The 20,529-nt window shown below is 36.1% G+C and overlaps 1 protein-coding gene across 2 annotated transcripts in view; it reads right to left on the bottom strand.

The window, feature by feature from the left end:
* Positions 1-20,529, bottom strand: part of Cntn3 (contactin 3) — a 264,165-nt gene that overhangs the window by 181,496 nt on the left and 62,140 nt on the right. The window contains exon 1 of one of the 2 annotated variants that reach the window (XM_023713332.1): positions 287-331. The exons of the other annotated variant lie outside the window; for it this stretch is intronic. The gene's annotated coding sequence lies outside the window, so the exon portion shown is untranslated. Of the gene's footprint in view, positions 1-286; positions 332-20,529 lie in introns of those variants that run through there. 2 annotated transcript variants of the gene reach the window in all.

Consider the following 20,529-nt stretch of genomic DNA (forward strand, 5'->3'; position numbering starts at 1 on the left):
AAGAAAGAAAGAAAGAAAGAAAGAAAGAAAGAAAGAAGAGAAAGAAAGAAAGAGAAAGAAAGAAAAAGAAACTAAGAATTAAAAGCTACACTGTGAACTGTATAGAGGTCAGGAACTACTATAAAGACCTATCTACTCATATTCAGGTGGCAAATTTCCTTCTGGGCTTTTGGACAGCCTGAAAAATTATGAAGAAACTACTCATTGCCTTAGGTTTTGATTTCTTCATCACTTAGATGAAACACAACTATATGTGACACCAAACCCAGAAACAAAAGAGACCTACCTGTCTTCAGACCATTCTGTTCATCTAAAGAGAATCAACTGCAAGCACACTGAGTCTGCCTCAACATCCACCACACTGGCTGATGAGCTGAAGCTGAGCAGAGAAATATGTGTTTTCATCTGCATGAAGAAGCGTGTGAATGTAATCATGATCACATAGTCATGAGTTAGACAGAAAACAGATAACCGGGTGCAGACGCTGAGTGTCCCACGCAAATGGTGACAAATGGGGACCACCGATGAATCTATCAGCCAATCTATAGTCTGAGAAATAGAGCAATGGTAAAATGATGAGCTCAAAGTACACATATCTGTAGTGGAGTTATGTTTCCTATTTAATCTTTAATTATCACTTTAGATTCAAAAAGTTGTAAAGCCATCACTAATAAAAGCGGCTATGGCTTTTAAGATTTCCTATGTATGTGTGCTAATATTTCAGGGACTGGCAAATTACAACCAAATCTTCAAATCTAGCCTGCCACTTGTTTTTGTCCAGCATGACAGCTAAAATCATTTTCACATTTTAAGTAGCTAAAAAGATGAAAAGAAAAATGATTCATGATATGTGAAAATTAATGAAACAGGTTTGAGTGCTCACAAGTAGTTTTGTGGGAACACAGGCATGCCCACGTGTCTACACATATCTACAGCTACTCTCCTATTACAGAGGTAAACTGACTCAAAAGATGAGGCACTGTATGAGTCCCTTTATGCGGCCTCCCAGGAAAGGCAGGGTAGAAACAGAGAGGCATAGTTACCATGAGGCATGAGGACATGCTGCGACAAAGGTGTGAGTGGAAGAAAATATTTTTTTATGATGGAACTGTTCTGTATCTTGACTGTGTCTCAGAGGCATTTGCCCACACTGAGATCTATAAACAGTGGTTTGTTCAGTTCCAAACCCCACCGCCACATGGACTCAACAACCTTAGCTCTATTTCCAGTGTTGTTCTCTTAGCGGCAAGTTGCAGACTAAGTGCAAACTATTAGTGTCACTACAGATCTCTTCAATTATTTTATTCAGTAAAAGGTCACTAAAATTACTCATTGGGGTGAATGCCAGGCAAAGGCCTTCTTGACTGAGTGCTCTTCAGGCTTCCCACACTGAACACACTGCAGCTCATCTCTGCACCTGAGAGCCTGGGCCATTTGCTTGGTGGATTTTGTTCTCTTTTCCCTGCACTACTTTCGCTACCAAATGTTCTTCCAGACCCAGGGGACTCTTCTGTCATTCTTCACATGTCCCTTCTCTCGCTAATTCATTCTTTAATTAGGTTCTGTTCCTTTTTGCTTTCAATGCGCCCAGATCTCTGCGCTGACCTTGTTATTCAGCCAACCACTGTGAACCTATTCTAACAAGTGGCCCCAATGATCCTCCAAGTGTAACCTTCACCCTGTGTGTCCCAGTCTGAACCCCTCGCCAGTGACTTCCCTTGGACTTGGCTTCTTGAAAAGGCTTACAAAATTTCTGCTCTGCATGTCTCAGCAATCTCAGGCCCCTCTGCTGATCTCTAAAGCATCTTCTCAATCTTCTCATGCCTCTGAATGTCCCACTTGGTACTGTTCCCACAGTACACATTCTGTTCCCTCTTTGGCTAGCCTCTACTTCCCTTCCACCCCTACTTGTCATCTGATTCTTAGCTAAAAGCTGTCTTTAACCTTTAAGGTGGTGTGCCTACATGCTACAATGGCATTGCCTTCTTTCACTATCTCCTATCAACTTTTAATTAGGTTTCATAAATTCTGACTTTTATCTTTTTAATCAATGCTTTAAAGAAAATTCAAACAGCTCATTATTTCACCTTAAATGCTATTTCTAAAAGCTGTGCTTTTTTCAGTTAACAGATTTACCATTATCAAACATAGCACTTCACAATATTTTCCTCTCACTGTCTAAAGAATCTTTTCATTCTCTTCCAATATTTTACCTTAAAGAAAAGATTATTTAATTTTTTAAGGAATATATATATATATATATATATATATATATATCCCCTTTCATGGAGCACGCTTTTGGTGTTGAGTTTAGTAACTTGTTATCTAGCCCTAGATTTAAATAATTTCATTCTGTTTTTCCTAGAGCTTTTGAGGGCAATAGTACAGATTTTAGAAAGATTGAGGGAACTATAGTTTCATGATAAAATACAATTGAGATAAGACATAAGAAAATATGGGAAATATATGTTATAATCTAAGAAATAAAACTTTAAAAAATTTACTAATAATCTGGCCCCAACTATCCAATTAGAGCACAGAATGATACCTATTTCAGAAATATTCAATAACTCTAGCTTTTATAGCTGCACCTAAGACAAAAGTTTCAAGTACCAGAGCAACTGATACGAACTTTCTAGAAGTACATTGTACAGCTTTACAGATAATACTTTAACTAGCACAGGTACTGGGGATTTTCCTGGTTTGGGGTTTAGTTTGCTTTGCTTTGCTTTGAGGTTTGGGGTTTAGTTTGCTTTGTTTTGCTTTGAGGTTTTGGTTTTACAGTTTTACATTTAAGTTTTTTTATTTATTTACAGTTAATTTTTGTATAATGCATGACATTTAGGTCAAAGTCCTTTATTTTCCTGTTGCTATCCAATTGTTCCAGACTCATTTGTTTAAAATAGCTTATCTTTCTATATTGAGCAGCCTATTTATATTTGTTAAAAAACAGTCGAGAATGTACTTAGGGGTCTATTTCTAGATTCTCTATTCTATTCTGTTCTTTTTTTGTTTTTTTCAGAACCAGGGATTGAACTCAGTCCTTTGAGTTCAATTGCCTGGCAAGCGCTTATTCTACAGAGCTATATACCCAGCCTAGATTCCCTTTTCTAGTACTTGGTCTGTGAATCTATCTACTTCTCTACCAATGTAATATAGTCTTTATTACTGCAAAATTTATTCTTCCTGTCAACACTAGTTTAGTTACTTTATCACCTGTAACTTTCTATATAATTTTTTAAATAATGTGTTCTACATCTAAAATCAAATAAAAATAAAACAAATTTAAAAAGAAACTAAATTTCACAGAGATTTATTAGGAATTGCATTAACCTTATGTAACAATTTGGGAAGAATGACATCGTTTTTTACATTGGGCAAACTACGAACATGTTTTCTAATTTATGTATACAGTGTGGTTTTCCATTAATTTATTTGATTTATTTATTTTATTTTTTATCGGTATTATACATTTGTCAGAATAAACTTACTGTATGTTTGCTTAAGTATATAACTATGTACTTTGTTTTCTTGGAACAATAATAATTGCTATTTTCTTCATAATTTTGATTTCTACCAGGTCACAGTTATCATGTTAAAATTTATTCATCTTAATCTTTTAGATGGTTTTGACAAACTTAGTTCCAGGAGATTTTTATATTTATTTCAGAATTTTAAAGATACTATCTAAAACTAAAGTTTTATTTTTCCAATAAGTATGCCTTTCATTTCTTCTCCTTGCTCCTACTGTGGCTAGATTTCATAGTATTACATTGAATAGGAGAGATGAGAATGGACATTGCTGGCCTCATTCCAATCTGTCAGTGATTATGTTCACGTTTTTACCACTAAATATGATATTAAATGTACAATTTTGGATATTCTGCTCTCAAATTGAAGAGATTAATCTTCACTTATAACATGGGTGTTCAACTTTGTCAAATTTATTTTTTGTGCCAACTGCCGAGATCATATGGATTCTTTCTCAATTTTATAATAAGATACTTTATCCTGATTAATTTTCAAATGATTGGCCAACCTTCCCTTTCTGGAATAAACCTACTTTGAACTAATTTAGTCATGATATGTAATTCTTTTTATACTTTGTAAAGTAACTATAAATATTTGATTGATAATTTTTGAATCTAATTTCATAGAGATGTTGGGGAATATTTCCCCTTTACTCTAATGACCTTGTCTAGCTTTGCAATTAGTTTAGTCCTGGTTTTAAAAAGGTATAGAGAGGAATTATCTCTCTTCTGTTTTAGGCAAAAAGCACTGTAAGATTCAGCATATATTCTCAGTTAAATATTTTTTTAATATCTCAAAGAGATTTTTGGATAATACTTTGTGACCTGGAGCAGGTTTCTAGTTAGAAATTTAATTTCTATACTAATAAAGTGCTATTTTAATTATTTATTTCATTTTTACTTGTAATTTGGCAATTTTTTCAAGTAATTAATCTACTTATTTATTTGTTGAACTTATGAACAAAATTACTTATTTAGTTGTTGAATTTATTAGTTAAAGGCTGTTTGTAATATTCCCTTATTTCATACTAAATATAATAAAATGTAGGATCTGTAGTGATAACCTATAGTCTACTCTTGATTATTTTGTGTTTTTCTTTTTTATTTCTAATCAGTCATAACCAACTTTTAAATTTTACTAATTTTCCTCAAAAAGCAAGCCTTTATTTTTTTTTTCTTTTTTTTTTTTTTTTTGCGGTTCCGGGGATTGAACTCAGGACCCTGCACTTGCCAAGCAAGCACTTATTCCACTGAGCTAGCTCCCCAGCCCTGCAACTTTTCTTTCAATTTTATTGGTATTTGTTTCTTTTACAGAAGAGTGTTATTTCTTTCCTCTTGCTTTCATAGGTTTTTTTTTTTTTTTTTTTTTCCCAGAACCGGGGATTGAACTCAGGACCCTGAGCTTGCCAGGCAAGCGCTTATTCTACTGAGCTATCTCCCCAGTCCCTCATAGTATTTCTTTATCTTTAAATTTCAGAAGCTTAATTAGGATGTACCCTTGTGTTTATATTTCTCAATTTCCCCTTTTTATGATTTGTTTCGTAACATTCTATATTTGTGTATTTCACCAAATGTGGGCAGTATTGAATACTTGGTCTTGCCCACATTGGGACAATGATAGTCTAATTTTCATATTGTTGGTTTTTGGAACTGGTCTATCTAGTACTTCTGGGGCTGTTACTGATTCTGAGAAAGGCTGCCTGACGTTGAAGAGGAGAAGTCCATATTTAAAACCACAACAACTTCAGTGATGAGACACAGAAATCTTAAGTCTATAACTTTCCAAACTGGTCATTTCTGATAGTATCTCTCCTGCCTATGAGGGATGATGACCCCTGTCTTTCATCAGGAATTGCTATAGTTATGAATCTGTTACCAGTACCTCTTCCTGCAAGGATGCCCCTAGAAAAGGAAAAAGAATCACATGCCACACAAAGAAAAAGAATTCCTAGATAAGGTGCATGCTATAGTGCTATTTTTTTTTTTTGGTTCCACCTACCCATCACCCCCAAATCTCTCAGCAGAGGAAGAAACTCTCAGAGACTGGTGAGGAAAGAAAGTGTTTCCCTTGGTGATCATTTCTAGTGCAGTTCTATATAAACGTCCCTCTTCCATTGTTCCAAAGTTCATCTAATGTTGTCACGGGGACACCTATTCAGCCTGAGAGGCTAATGAGCTCTTTGGGCTATTTTCTGTCACTAGTTTGAGAAGCTAAAAATACCTAATCTGGGTCAGCTTCTTTTGTGCGATGGGGAGGTTGTAAGACTCCTGCTGCTGTTCCCTCATTTTCTGAGTTCCCAAATAAGTTTGTCTTCCTGCCACATTTCCTTTTTGCTTGCCTCTTCGAATTATTTCCAAAGTCTATAGTTACTAGGTATGGAGAAATAGATGCACAGGATTTCACACAGACTAGAAGACTTCTCATAACTTTCAAGTCTGTAGCAGTTCTGTCCTCCTCTTCATTATCCTCCTGCTCCTTACATCTTGCCATTTCTTTGTTGTGGGAAACAATGACTGTGTTGTTCCACTTATTGCATTGCAGATCATGTTAACCTCATCTCTTTGTATTTACTTCTATCTCCTAACCTGTTAGTTAGACCTAGTGTTTATCTGTAGTCAGACCCTACTCTGCCAGTGACCTATTTCCTACATTCTTCTGCTATGACTTATCTTGCAAATGAGAACATCCTTGGAGGCAAAAATAGTCATGTGTCACAACTAAAACTGTCTCTCCTCTAAGTGCATGTGACAACTAAAATAGTGGCTACTGGATAATATAACAAATACCTTATGGAACAAAACTCTATTCTACTTGCTCCTCTCTAGCTAGCACTACTCTTCCATCTTTCCTTTTTGGAATCCAAAAGCTAAGTATCATCCTGACTTGACATTTTTTTCTCCCTTACCCAAATTCACTGGAGTCTATTCTACATATATTTACTATGGATATCAACTCACCTCTTTTCCTACTTCTTTCCTCTGAAACTTATAATTATCCTTCCTAAAGGCTTATCTTTCCTAGAGAGATTAGATAAAATCTAATCTGTCTTAAATCATAAGATCTTGACAGGTTAAAATTTCTGTCACAGAAATTTTGTCTTCTTGTGATTCAGGACTTCTTCGTTACCTGTAATTATGGCTCGCATTCCATTCAGTGGCATAGAAGATCTAGGTCATCTAATCTTATTTCATACCCTTGTCCTCTGTGTACAATGTACCCAAATAAAACTATTCTTTCCATTCATGTGAATATTTATTTCCTTGTATCTGTTTAAAGAAAGATTAGTTCATAGAATATTATTTATAAAAATCGAAAGGAACATTCATATTTAACTTTCTAATGATCTATATGACACGAACACACAGTTAGGACAGTCAGATTGAATACCATCTAGTAAATCCCAACTTCTCTGGCAAGTGCAAGGGCCTGAGTTCAATCCCCGGTTCCGGGGGGCGGGGGGAAGCTGGCTTTAAGGTTCATATGGGGTTTCAGAGGGAAAAATAATGCTGAAGAGTAAATCCCAGTAATGGATGTCAGGTGACGAACAGTCCTACTCCAAAGCCTTAACATTATTTAGGATACTATTTACTAGGTCGCTCCTTCCATACTACCATTATTGAGTCTCCCAGACTTCCATGGTCTTTTTATAAATATTAAAGTAAGGATTACATCAATAGCTATGATCTTGAATTTTTGAAAATATAGAACATTTAATTTATTCAACTCCATTAAACTTCCTGAAGTTAAAAGCTCTTTGATTCATCTTTAATCCCTTTATTATCTTTAAGAAAATCTATCATTACTTTATTTACTTAAGAAAAATCTATATGTTTATAAATCCAAGCAATCAATATTTCCTAGACAAAGCCTTTAATGTCCTACCATGCATTGTTTATCTCTAAGTTTCTATTGTTTCTTAAGGTTGTTCCTTTTATATAAGTCTGCCTTTCCTGTTAAAACTAAGGTTTAACTAAGGGAATAAAGCATGCTTTTATGTCCTTCATATATATTTAGCATAGCCATTGAACTTAGGTCTTAACAGTATATATATATATATATATATATATATATATATATGGAAGAATCAAATGACTTCATAATCATTGGGACAATGAAAATCTCTAATAACCCTGATCCATTGCATGTTTGATTTGCACAATCCCTACACTTTGATAATTTTTATTTTATGTAGGAACATAAAAAACCTGTGGCTTATTCCTTTTGTCTCTCTCATAGAGCTTAGTATCTACAAATATCTGCAAATGATTGATAGATACTTCCAATATAAATAGACTGAAGTTCATGTTAGTAAGTGAAAGTGGAAGATTAAAAGCTGATTATATAGGTAGTAGGACAGCTCAGAGGATGGATGCACACCTATCCTGGCCTCCTGCTGTTAGAATTCATGGTTCTTTCCCTCATTATGGGCCGGCTTCCTTTCTGAATGCCACCAGGAAAGACTAATTGGTTTTCAGGTTTCCAAATTTCCCGTACAAGATGTCAAATGAGTTAGCACCTCATGCAGACATACCTCACAGCAGGGACAGGACTGTCTTAGAAATGTTATGTTTCAAGCTTAACACTGTTCTGGCTGGTTTGCTGGTCAGTCATTTACTGAAACTGAAAAACATGTCTTCTGTTGTTGTTGTTTTGTTTCCAGGTCAACAGCTCCTGGAGAGTCCGCACATCTTATTCAAACCCTTCACTTTCTCTTTAATGAACCGATGCTGTTGTCTAAATAATCTTTTCTTGTCCGTGAGCATCTTTAAATCAATCCATATTACATAACTGCTGAATTTCAAAGCAAAAATACATGAGGAAAAGTCATATGGTTTATAGCCAAGGATGTATTTTTATCTGGTTTAAATGTTTCTGTTATATTTAACACATACGAAATTTGTAAACAGACATCTCAAAAGAACCTATAACCAGTATCAGGTGCCTATTAAATTTAGGAGTGGCTTAAATGCCTTTGATAGTTCCATTCCTCTAGGGTCTAAACCAATGCAGTAGTTAAAGCTTGGACTCTCAAATGAAAAATAAAAGGCCTCAGAATATGGGTCTTCTGCTAGCTGTGTGGCTGTTTAAAGTTATTTTAGAGACTAGAAGATCATATAAAGGGTTTTATTAACACTGTACTTAGTCTATAAGAAATGCTCAACAAATCTTATTTATCTGTTTTTATCTATAGTATATACAAAATACATCTAAAAACATAGCTGAGATCTTATTAAGCAGTATTTACTATTTCTCAACTGAATATATTATCTTCTAGTCTTCAGATAAAATTAGTTCTGGAACTCAAACCAATGTATTCTGATTTATCGCTCGGTTAAAAACTTGATGATACATACAGATATAAGAGCTGGGCCATAACAAAATAGCACAAAGGCAGGAGATCAAGTTGGAGATTGAAATTAAATAGTGCGAGTGGAAGGACATTCTGTGAAATCCAGTTGCCAAAGCCCATGGCGCAGAGAAGGCCAATCAAAAGCACATATGGAAATCTTTCTAGACCCTGAGGACACTTTGTGAAAGCTAACTACTCAAAGAAATCCATATTGTGTCATACAGCAATTGAACATGAAAACACAATCCACAGGATGCTAGCCAAGAGTGTATGTATACGCTTTTATTGTTTCTTTGAAAATGTCAGTTTCCTACTAAAACTAATTGTATCTTAGATGCACTGGAGCAAGATAGCTTGTATACAGCAGGCCCTTAGAAAGTAGTAATTCATTTTCAAAATTATTTTTTCCCTAGGCCAGGTACTCTATTCTGGAAATACAAAGAATATTAAAGGATACCTTGGTGAGGAGAGCCAGGAGAAACAAAATCATATCTAACTTGCTTTACCATTTTGTTCACATTCACACATCAGTTAAGGAGTATGGGATTATTACATGATTTAAGGGAAAAATTGAAGCAAAAAATATAATACAAGGTTAAAATGGAGAAAAAAGGTAACAACTGAATTAGAGTCCAAATTAACCAACCAGCACTACAGTGGATTTTCTGGGCTGGTATTCTTGAATGAGGAATTATGCAATAAAGTGGTGACTGTTTTCAGTGGCATTAAATTCCTTCTTATATCTTTCTTAGAGTCATGTTTCTGAGAACAGCAATTCTCTGTTATATGGGATATTTGCTCTGATGGTGCACCATCAACACCCTCTGCTGTACAGTACCTTTATTTAATTTTCATGACACCCTCTCCTTTAAGCCCTTCAGAACCTACAGACCACATGGGGAGCAGCCAATTGCTGTCATCTCTGGACAAGGTCACAAGGCTGGTCCAGAGAAGGTCCCCTGTGCCAATGAATAAGGTGTATACCTAGGATCTGTGTCTGAAATTGGAGGCAGCAGTAAGCTCTTTTCCTTGTGTCTGCTTGAGAAGTGGGCAGGCACAGACAATGGCCCTGTAGATGAAGGCAGCCCCAGAGTGTGGTGGGCAGGGGTGAAAGCTGGAGAGAGATCTCAAAGCCTCACTGCATCATGTGAACCTTGGAACCAGCCAGGGCTGCAGCCAGTTTACATAAGGCTTTTCCTTGTGGGCAGCTGACACACTCCATAGCACTTGAACTCGTTGTAATGTGAGTTTCCATAACAAGCAGTCTGAGCAGACAGACCAATGTGGCTGAAGGAGAGAAACAAGGAGAAAAGAAGCATTTGATGAGAGGGAAAGTGAGTCCTAGCAGAAGCTATGAGAAGTTAGGAGGATGTAATAAAGAGAGAAGAGAAACATGTCAGGATGTGTAGCATAGTCTGAGTGGACATCAGGCTCCTTGAAAAAGGAGTGGGGGCCTACTTGGGATAAGAGCATTTTAAATTGTTACCAACACTGAAATGTGGTGTTAGAAAATCCATGGATAGCATATCAATTACAAGGGGAAGATAAAAATAAAGTAATGAAATTTAGATTAATTCGTACAATACTACAGTGAAACTACTACTGTGGTTTGGGATATATAACCATTGTAATGGCGGGGAAAATACAGACTACATAATATCTTCTCATTAACATCTTTTGTAAGGGAGGTTTAAGACTATTAACATGGAAAAATTTATCTGAAGATCACAGATTGTATGTCTAGTGGATAACTTGGAGTGAGTATGCATTCATATATATATATATATATATATATATATATATTTTTTTTTTTTTTTTTTTCAGAACCGGGAATTGAACTCAGGCCCTTGAGCTTGCCAGGCAAGCGCTTATTCTACTAAGCCATCTCCCCAGCCCCTTATATTTTATATTTTTAGGAAACATGTTCAGTGTATTCATTAAAACAAACACATATAAAGAAGGTAAATTGATGAGTGCTCAATGTAGAAGATTTTTATCCATAACTCCACTGAATTAAATAATAAAAGTGATGAAATATTGCACTTGCTAAAACCTTATCTTGGGGAATTTCAAAATTAAAGTTCTGAAATTTAATTTATAACAAATATAATTTCTTAAAAAGCTGTATATTTAGAATATTGTGTATTCTAAAACATATTATTTGCTTTACCAAAGAACTAAGGTATACAATTCACAAAAGAAAAAAAAAGTTTGATGGATATCTTTTGCAAATCATATCATTAAAAACTCACCAAAAAGAGATACAAATGTAGAATTAGGAAAAGATGTAGAGTGAAAATTTCCCTTTTATCAAAGCCACTTTAATTTTTCAATCCACAATTCTAACTGCAACAAAAATAAATGGGGAAACAGAAAGGGAAAAAGATCTTCCAAAGGAGATTATTATGCTGAAAATTATAGGATTTCAAGTATGATTTTAAAGACATTTTCCAACATTTGTAAAATAGAATCACAGCAGTGCAATGGATGAGCATTAAATCAGGACTCAATTAAATAGGTGCTCACGTAGAAGAAGAAATTATAGCATATTTTTAGCATGTTACAGCAGGAGAGCACAACAGCCTGCACATTATGGCACACGATACACTATAAAACACCACACATACATAATAATACTTTATCTGAAATTAAAGGGTAGAGTTCAATTCTAGCCCTTTCACAAGCCATTTGGTTTTAACTTTCTCTATACCACCCAAGCAGCTGCTGCTTTATCAGACAACACTTTCTTTCACACACAAAACATAACACTTCTGCTACAGCCAAAAAATTGCTTTTAGAGAACTTAAAATGTGATTTAAAAAAAAAATCCAACAGTACAGCAATAAAGGAACATTCCTATAGTGACCAAAGATAGAAAGTAAAACAAAGCAACAGGCAGATTATTTCTAAGTAAGAATCTAGATTCAACCACATAACTCTGATCTGTCTTGAGAAGCATTCAGTCTACTTCGACTATAATGTCGTTATATTAGAACAGCAACAACAAAAATACCTATAAGGAAGAAAATCAATTAATCAAAGGGCCAAATGGGCTGATGATGTTGGCAGCCTCAGGGCATTTCTAATCTTTGGGATACTGATTCCAGTGAACCAGCATTTCACAGGACTTACGTTTTACAGAGTTACACTCAATTTCAAAGGAACAAGATCAGCTTTGTAAAAAGCTAAGCAGTATTGTTCCTTTGATCCCCATAAAGATACATACAGCATGTTTTGTATTCAAAAATAACACTTAATAGAAAGTTAAAAAAAAACCTGCTATTGAAATCTCAAACAAACTGTTGACTCAGGAAGTGTGGCATGATTTATAAATGATATAGGTAAAGGAGCTAAAATGCACTAACGCTAGATTTAAATTGTAATGAAATTGAGTAAAAAAATAAAATGTGCATGTCATTATGGAATCAGAAATCTTTCGGATCTTCAGACCCCAGGCATATTTTCATCACTCTCAAGACTAACTTACTCAATTTCAAATAATAGTCACTAATCAGCTTTTATTGATGGAGAGAGCCTGATTCTAAGGCCAATACTCCTGACATAACACCTTATCTGAATTATTTGAATTAATCGATTCAATTTTTATTTCTGGCTGTCGCTAAAATCATTTTGGTAAGACAAAATGGCAGTAGAGAACAAAACAAAATTCCATAATGAACAAGGAATTGTATTTCCATGAATGATACACCAGTTCGACACAAGAGCAGGGAAATTTCCAGACTCTCCAGAGAACCAACCCTGTGGTTACTGCAAGCAAGTGCCACTTCCAGTGACTCACAGCCACACGCACATGACAGGAGTCTTCAGCAGCCATTACTTTCCAAACTGTAAACTCCACCATCTCCCCAGAATAGAGTTCCCAAGCCTGTCATTTAGTCATTAATTTCAACAAGTACGGCCTGGAAGGGAGCAGAGGCAGGAGGATTCTAAACCACACTGTGTCACTGTGATGTCTGTTAAATTCACACACACACACACACACACACACACGCACGCACGCACACACCCACCCCTTCATCCAAAATAAAGAAAATATTCTTCATCCAAAGCTATTATCTGTTTCAAATCTAGAAACAATTCAAATTAGTTTCATTCTTTTCAGTATAGGTAAACGTTACAGAATGTAGAACAAATAGAGTATTGTAGATTATGTGCCTGAGCTTTCTACACAAATAAAGAAACCAAGCACAGAGCAAAACTAGTGATTTCTATGTCCAGATTAGAATAAAGTACAAACTTTAATCTCAGATTTGTTCCACTCTAGCATTTTAATCTGAGGAGAAGAGTATTTTATTTGAACCCTGTTAGATGTCTCTCTATTTGAAGATAGACTTGCCAACCTACTAATTAAAGAAAGCTAACAACAAACTTCAGAGGCTTAAAGAGTTGTGTCCATTATTATAACTCAAAAGTATAAAAAATCCAATTAAATGGTGGTCAAGAATCTTAATAGATATTTCTCCAGAGTTTGATATACTCAGTAGATGATCATAATGACAAATAATGACAAATGATCACCAAGTGTGAAAAAACTGGAGCCCTCAAACACTGGTGATAGAAACATAATTCAGTGAAGTTACTTTAGAAAACATTCTGACAGTGGGGCTGGGGAGATGGCTCAGTAGAATAAGTGCTTCCCTGGCAATTGCAAGGGTCTGAGTTCAATCCCTGGTTCCACCAAAAAAAAAGAAAACATTCTGACAGTGCCTCATAACATTTTATAAAGAAGAAATCATATATATATATATATATATATATATATATATATATATATATATATATATTCAATTCTTCCGCTTTAGGTATATGTCCACTAAAATTTATATTATGTCTTCAGAAAAGCATACTTTAAAAAGATTATAGCAGATTATTCTTTGTAGTCAAATTTGTAGTCAAATTAGTAGAAGCAACCTTCACGTTTATCAACAAGTGAACAGGTAAAATGCACACAATATGTTTTAAAATATGCAATATTACACAGAAAAGAATAAAGTAATGAATACTAAAACATGGATGAAACTCAAAAGGATAACACTAAATGAAAGGAAACAATCATAAGACACTATATATTGTGTCATCCATATTTACATGAAATAGTCAGATTTTGCAAGTATATAGGGACGGAAAGTAGATCAGTGGTTTCCAAGACTAAGGTAGCAGCCATGAGGGGCAGTGGAGCTTGAGGGGTTATGTTCACAGCCTTGTGGGGAATGATGCAAAGGCTCTAAAATGAACTGTGGGCATTACAGTTACACAACCTTGTGAAGATATATGAGAAGCCACTAAATTGTATGCTGTCAGTGGAGAATTGCATGGGATGTGAACTATATGTTAAAAATTACTATAAAAATCCAAACTTATTCTCCCCTGTCCCAGATTTCCACATCTCCTGCTACTATGGGTGTACTATGAAACATGTATCATTTATGTGAGAATTAGAAACAGTCGACTCCACTGGGCAGGACATTTGTAAAGTCATCCTTCTTCCATGATGTTGCGGGCAGACCTGAGCGAACCCATATCACCAGAAAAAGAAGTGCTGGGTGGATTCCACCCAGCAGACCTCAGTGAAATAAGCAAGACAGTGTGGACTGACTACTCATTCTGTTACTAAACTGAGTGGGTGAAACAGTCCTCCTGAATCAATATGCTTAATAACAAACACATAGCCTCCATAAGTCACTCACCATTCTTCTCACACCCTCAAAGACAGGAACAGTCCTTTAATGTTACCTATCTTGATGAACACTATTGTCATCTATAAGTAAAACATGTCACAATCCCCACCTCCAATCCATTGCCACATTCTATCTTCTTAGTAAGCAATGGATTGGAAAAATAAGCAATGGAGAGTATCAATAAAAGTAATAATTTTCCAAATTTGTATTGGTCTTCTTGTTTATGTTCTTAGCCCCTACAGATCCAGTTGCCACAGAATAGCTAGAGTTATCTTCATCAATCAGAAATGGGGTTGTGTTCATCAGTCTCTAAGTGCTTGCCTGCAAAGAGATTGCTGAGGTGAACTTGAGCTGTATAACCTTTGACCACTTCTGCCCATCTATTTGATGACATCTTCAACCTCACTGCAGTACTGAAGGAGTCTTTATTCACATCTAGATCATGCGAGTTTTCTCCATTTTTTAAAGGAATAACTTAGAGCTATGAAGAATAACTTAGAACTTTGCCAAGGAGAGATTTTAGGGGAAAAGCCATAATTTGTATAAATTTGTTAATCTGATGAAATTCTGTTCTCCATTAGACCCTTGGATCTATGAACGCAAGATCTTTCTCAGTAGCAAGCCTTTTGTGAATCATGAGTGCATAGAAATATTCAATAAACACTCCCTGAAAAAATCCATATAGTGTGGCCCTAGAGTCTCTAATCTTTTTGCTTAATCACACTTACATTTAGAACCTCATAGTGAGAATGCTTTGTGTTTGCAAATATTCTATTATGACTGGGCCACTTACTGAAACATCCTATGGTTGTCAAAGGAAGACCTTAGCAATGAAGGTTGCAAATCCAACCAACTTCAATGGTCTAGAATAATGCTCTACTCATCAGGATTCCAGCTCAATATGAGGTTTAGGACAGAAAATAATGCAATCGGGTCTTACAAGAAAATATATTAGAAATACTGTGATGAATCTGAACATCTCAGTCATTTTGTCTACTTCATTTCAATCACTTGCATACGCAGACCTCAAAGGCGTAAGAATAGGTGAGTACGAAGCACCCAACCCTGGTGGAGTTTAGGTTGAGGTACTTGCCAGTGGAATATTCTCACTCTAACTTGGAACCTGAATATTACTGTGCTGCTATGAATACCTTAGTATATCTGCAATGACCTTATAAACATTTTTGTAATTCTAAAGGCAAATAACAAATGCATCCCCTTTATATGGAAAACCACAAAATATAAAAGCTGAAGTTGCCAAAATAATGTTGCCTTCTATAGAATCTTGGTTTACAAAACTCACAACCTTTCTTTGTTGAAAAGTACTATGTTCATTTAAAAAGTTTTTTCCTTTTGTTCAAAAAAATATGTGGTTTGAATGGCATATTAAATTACAGACTTTTATCTTAATTTTAACTTGATTTTAGGCCATCAGAGCAAAGCAGCTTTGAACTTCATCAAAGTCACTTCTGTTCAAAGATAAAATTTGCGTTTTTAGCTGCACTGTTTATGTATAAGAAGTAGCAGTGCTTATAACACAACAAATGAGGCTCCCACTAATTACAACACAATTTTAGCTAATTGGTATTTGGTAACTTTTCTTTTCTGATAACAGCTAGTCACAATGGGGTTCATTCTTAAAACTTCCTGCATTTGTTTAATCTGTCTTCAAACTTAATTTTCCATATTTTAGTGTGCTTTTTAATTATTACCTAGTAAAAGTTTAAAAAATGTGTATGTCTTATGGTAGGGAAGGAAAAACCCTTTGAAATAGCAATATGTTCAATTTCCGCTTTATATAGAAACATTACCAATTTCCAGAGCAGAAAGATGTTATCTTACATATCTTAGAAGAGGGAAGTAAGGTCCTTCATAACCTGACATAACCTGTTGAATTTCATGTCATGGGTGCTTTCCGCACCTAGGCCTAAGATCACTAACTGATGACCCATGTTCAGTACGTGGCCTTCCAACTTCTGTTTGATGAAGACAGGGTTGGTTTTCATAAAATTGAGGCTTAGTTACAACATTCAGAAGACATTTCAGGTAAAGAACAGATTATGGTTTATCTTGGAAAGTGATTAACTTTGACAAAGCAGTTCCTGCAAATTCTTACTCATTATTTCATTCACTGAACAGAAATTGAAGTAGAATCTATTAAATTTCAGGCCTTATGCCAGATTCTAGGGATACAGCAGTGAACCACAAAGTCTCCGTCTAGTAGGGAAGAGAAAGAGGAATGAAAGTTGCAAAATTTCAGGCTAAGAATCATTGCTATGTTCAAGTGCAGAGGACAGAAAGTGATTTTTTGGCAGTGATTTTGAAGCAGTGGCCTGGAAAAAGAAAGCAAACAATACTGACCTGGAGGTTGGAAGGCCTGAGCCAGCCAGGTGTGGCTGTGTGTGCCTGTAATTCTAGCACTGAGGAGGCTGAGGCATGACATTAGCAAGTTTAAGACCAGCCTGGACCACAAAGAGAGCTCAAGGCCAGCCTGAATTGCATGGCCAGGCCCTGTCTCAAAAAGACAAAAATATATAAATAAAAGGCATGGGCCTTCTTATTGCTAAAAGGAGGCAAGTGCCAGGGCACTGGCTGTAAGAAAGGAATGGGGAAGGGGCAGACTGCACGTGGTAAGCAGGGCAATGGCTTGGGACCCAAGGTCATAAGTGGAGTGTACCCCCATTCTTATATTAAACCATTAGAGTTTTTGAATAGCTGAAATAGATTTGTCTAGTATAAAATTAAAGGGATCATTCTTCCTGTAGATCAGAGAGAAAACAATTACAGAGGTGTGGATGGTGCTGGAAAGAGTTGTGTGGACAATCACTGCCTAAGGGGAGATGAGAGTGAGCGTGACTCACCGAAGTAAGGGTTAGTAGCAGGAGGGAAAAGTGGCCCAATTCTAGTCGTGATCTGAAAATAAATCAGGAAGATTTAGTGCTGAGTAGATGTGGACTGTAAGACAAAGACAGCTAGCTCAAGGGTAAGACTCAAGCATAAATAATGCACAAAAAAGCCATCTCTTACCAAGGAGGAGAACCTCAGGGATGACCAGGTTTATAAGGAAAATCAACACTGTGGTTTGGAAATCACAGTTTGAGATGTTTGCTGATGCTCGAGATATGGAGAGGAGCAGAAAGTTATTTGAGACTAGAATTTGACAGAAAATTAAAGACTGAAAGCATAAACCTAGGGGTAATTAAATGTCCACCCCCAAACAGAAATCTGAGTATTGGATTTTCCCTTTAGAAAGAACATGCTTGCATTGTTCCTCCTGACATCCTACTCCTGGTTTATTACTTACTCAGAGTTTGCTTCACTCACTACTATTGCCTTCCTAAATAATGAAATTGGAAGAAAAAAAAAAAAAGAAGAAGAAAGGAAAGATAGAAACTCAAGGAATGATAAGTGAATTCTAGTTCCTCAAATTACCAAGCAATGTTAGAATACAATAAAATTAAATCAAATGCAGAAATGAATAATAAAAGAAAGCTGCAAATCATACTGATACATTCTGGGGATCATGCTGCAGTTGCTTGGCAGTGTAATGAGGTCTGTAGAAGATGACAGTGAGTTCTTGGCAACCTGGAACTTAGGTCTAACAAGTGCCTGTGGGAAGCAGGGAATGAGGTCTCGGGTCTAAGATGTGAGCATTTATCTCGCATAGAGGTCTATGGGCACATGTGCCACCTGAACCTCAGGCATTCAAGGGGAAATCTCTTGAAAGATAATTGGATTATGGGGGCTGCTACCTGATTTACTGTTAAGAGGTGGGGTCAGATCTGAAGGAATGTGTCACTGAGGTTGTACCCCACAAAGGTTTATCCCCTCCCTCAACTCTTCCCTAAACTGTCTCTGTTTCCTGAATGCCATGTCACAAGCTGCTATTCTGTTGTGCTCCTCTGACATGCTGACCTGTGTTGACCTACTGGTCTATGGACTAAAACCTCTGCAAACTGTGAGCCAAAATAACCTTTCCTCCTTTAATATGCAAGCGTTATTGCCCAGTAATGAAGAAATTAACCAAGATATTCTGAGTCCGTAAAAGGCTGAGCCCTGGGTAAACCAGGCCATGGGCCCACGCTTGAGAGTAGAAAATATCTGTTTATTATTTCTCTTTAATGAGGCTGTGATGGGGGGGTAGATGGAGTGGCAGAAATGGTAGGAGCAACAGATGCCTGAAACTGTGGAACATATTAAACCCTATAGTTTCTATGTTGTGCTTTATATAGATAGATAGATGATAGATAGACAGATAAATTTTCATGCTCTCACTTTTCAAAGAAGAACTGTCTTTACAACCTCTCTGTAGTGTATAATGAATTTCTTACTCCACTATCCTTGCACTGTCAGGTTTTTATTAAGTAGAGTAAGGATTACTCTGACATAAGTAGTGTGACACAGCAATGTCAGTTTGATAACTGAAAGTCATTGTGTTAGCCAATGGGCAGGTAGCATATGCTGCATGGATACCCTGGTCAAAGGTACAATTCATGTCCATAGCAGGCTGGACTGGACAGCTGGAAATTACATCAAGCTAGTTAGGAGGTGTAGAATTTGAAATGCATGGAACAGTTATTCTCTGGAATTTCACATTTGATATTATTGGATAATGGCTCACCACCGGGAACTGACACCATGGAGAGTGATGAAGGACTCCTGTATCTCAGGTAGAATTTCAATCTGCTAAACTCTATCTCTTGTGGTTTGGGATTTCATGATTATTTACACAGCTAAGTCAGCCTTGATTATCCATGGGCTTCAGACCTGCAACTTCACTTATGAAAACATGTGACTCCAAGGTTAGTATTTCAGGGTCACTGACAGATGCAAGCCAAGTGGTAAGAATTCTGTCTCCTGACAAGTGCTCACTACACAGGGTGATGCTCTGCTTTCTAGTTTCAGTGTGCACACTATAAACAGCCATCCTTCTTTATAATACATTTAGTGTAGCACTTTTTTTCACAGACTTGAGCATTTTGCTTTTTTTTTTCACTGTTTAAAATAGTCCCAGAGTATAATGCTGAAGTGCTGCCTTGTGTTCTGTATGCAGCAAGACTATGAGTATTCCTTGGAGAAAACATAGGTGTTAGATAAGTTTCATCTAGGCACAAGTTGCTGTTTGGTTGGCTATAAGCACAATACTAATGAGTCAAGTATATATATATAAAGAACCTTATGGAGGAATCTGCATTAAACAAGGTTACATGTTGTATGATTGATGAAAATGTCATTCACAAGAACCTAATCCTGCATTTCTCCTGGGAGGAATGTTCAGTGTTTGCTACTTCAATGCTAGCAGTGTCTTTATAGAACATATCTACAAGAAAGAATGAAAATTGGCCATATATAGCTGGCTACATCAAGCCAATATACAAAGGTACAGTGATCCCAGGTTGGCAATCTACCCCTGGGGTTCCTGGGAACAGCAATAACAGCTGCTAGGTATGGATATTCCTTAAACCTCAGTTAACAAAAATCACATTTGCACAGGTTAGCAGAAATTCCTATGGAAAATTACCAAAGGCAAAAATATTCACTACAACTGAGAGCAGATTAAACAAATCACTGGTTAATATGAATGCAGATCAACCAATCACAATATCCCTGAACTAAAAATGGCAACATTGTGGAAGATTACCCAGTACTTTAGAGTCAAACAAAATGACAAAGCAAGAAAGGGGAGGAAGGTCAAGTCATCAGGAAAAAATAAGATGATCAGAACTTAGAATGGGAACATATAAAAATGTACCACTAGAGAGAATAACTAGACATGAAAAAATACAGCTAATACTAAAATCTCTAAGAACAGTTTAGTATGAAATTGTGCAGAGATCAGGGGTGAATTAATGAAATAAGTTAAAATTAAGTAGATAATTTTGCAGCATTCTAGAATAGAGACAGAGGGTAAAAATGATAAGAGAAACTTTAAACTATATTCATAGGATG

Source organism: Octodon degus, unplaced genomic scaffold (assembly GCF_000260255.1).
Source record: "Octodon degus isolate 3935 unplaced genomic scaffold, OctDeg1.0 scaffold00030, whole genome shotgun sequence".
Taxonomy (NCBI): Eukaryota; Metazoa; Chordata; class Mammalia; order Rodentia; family Octodontidae; genus Octodon; species Octodon degus.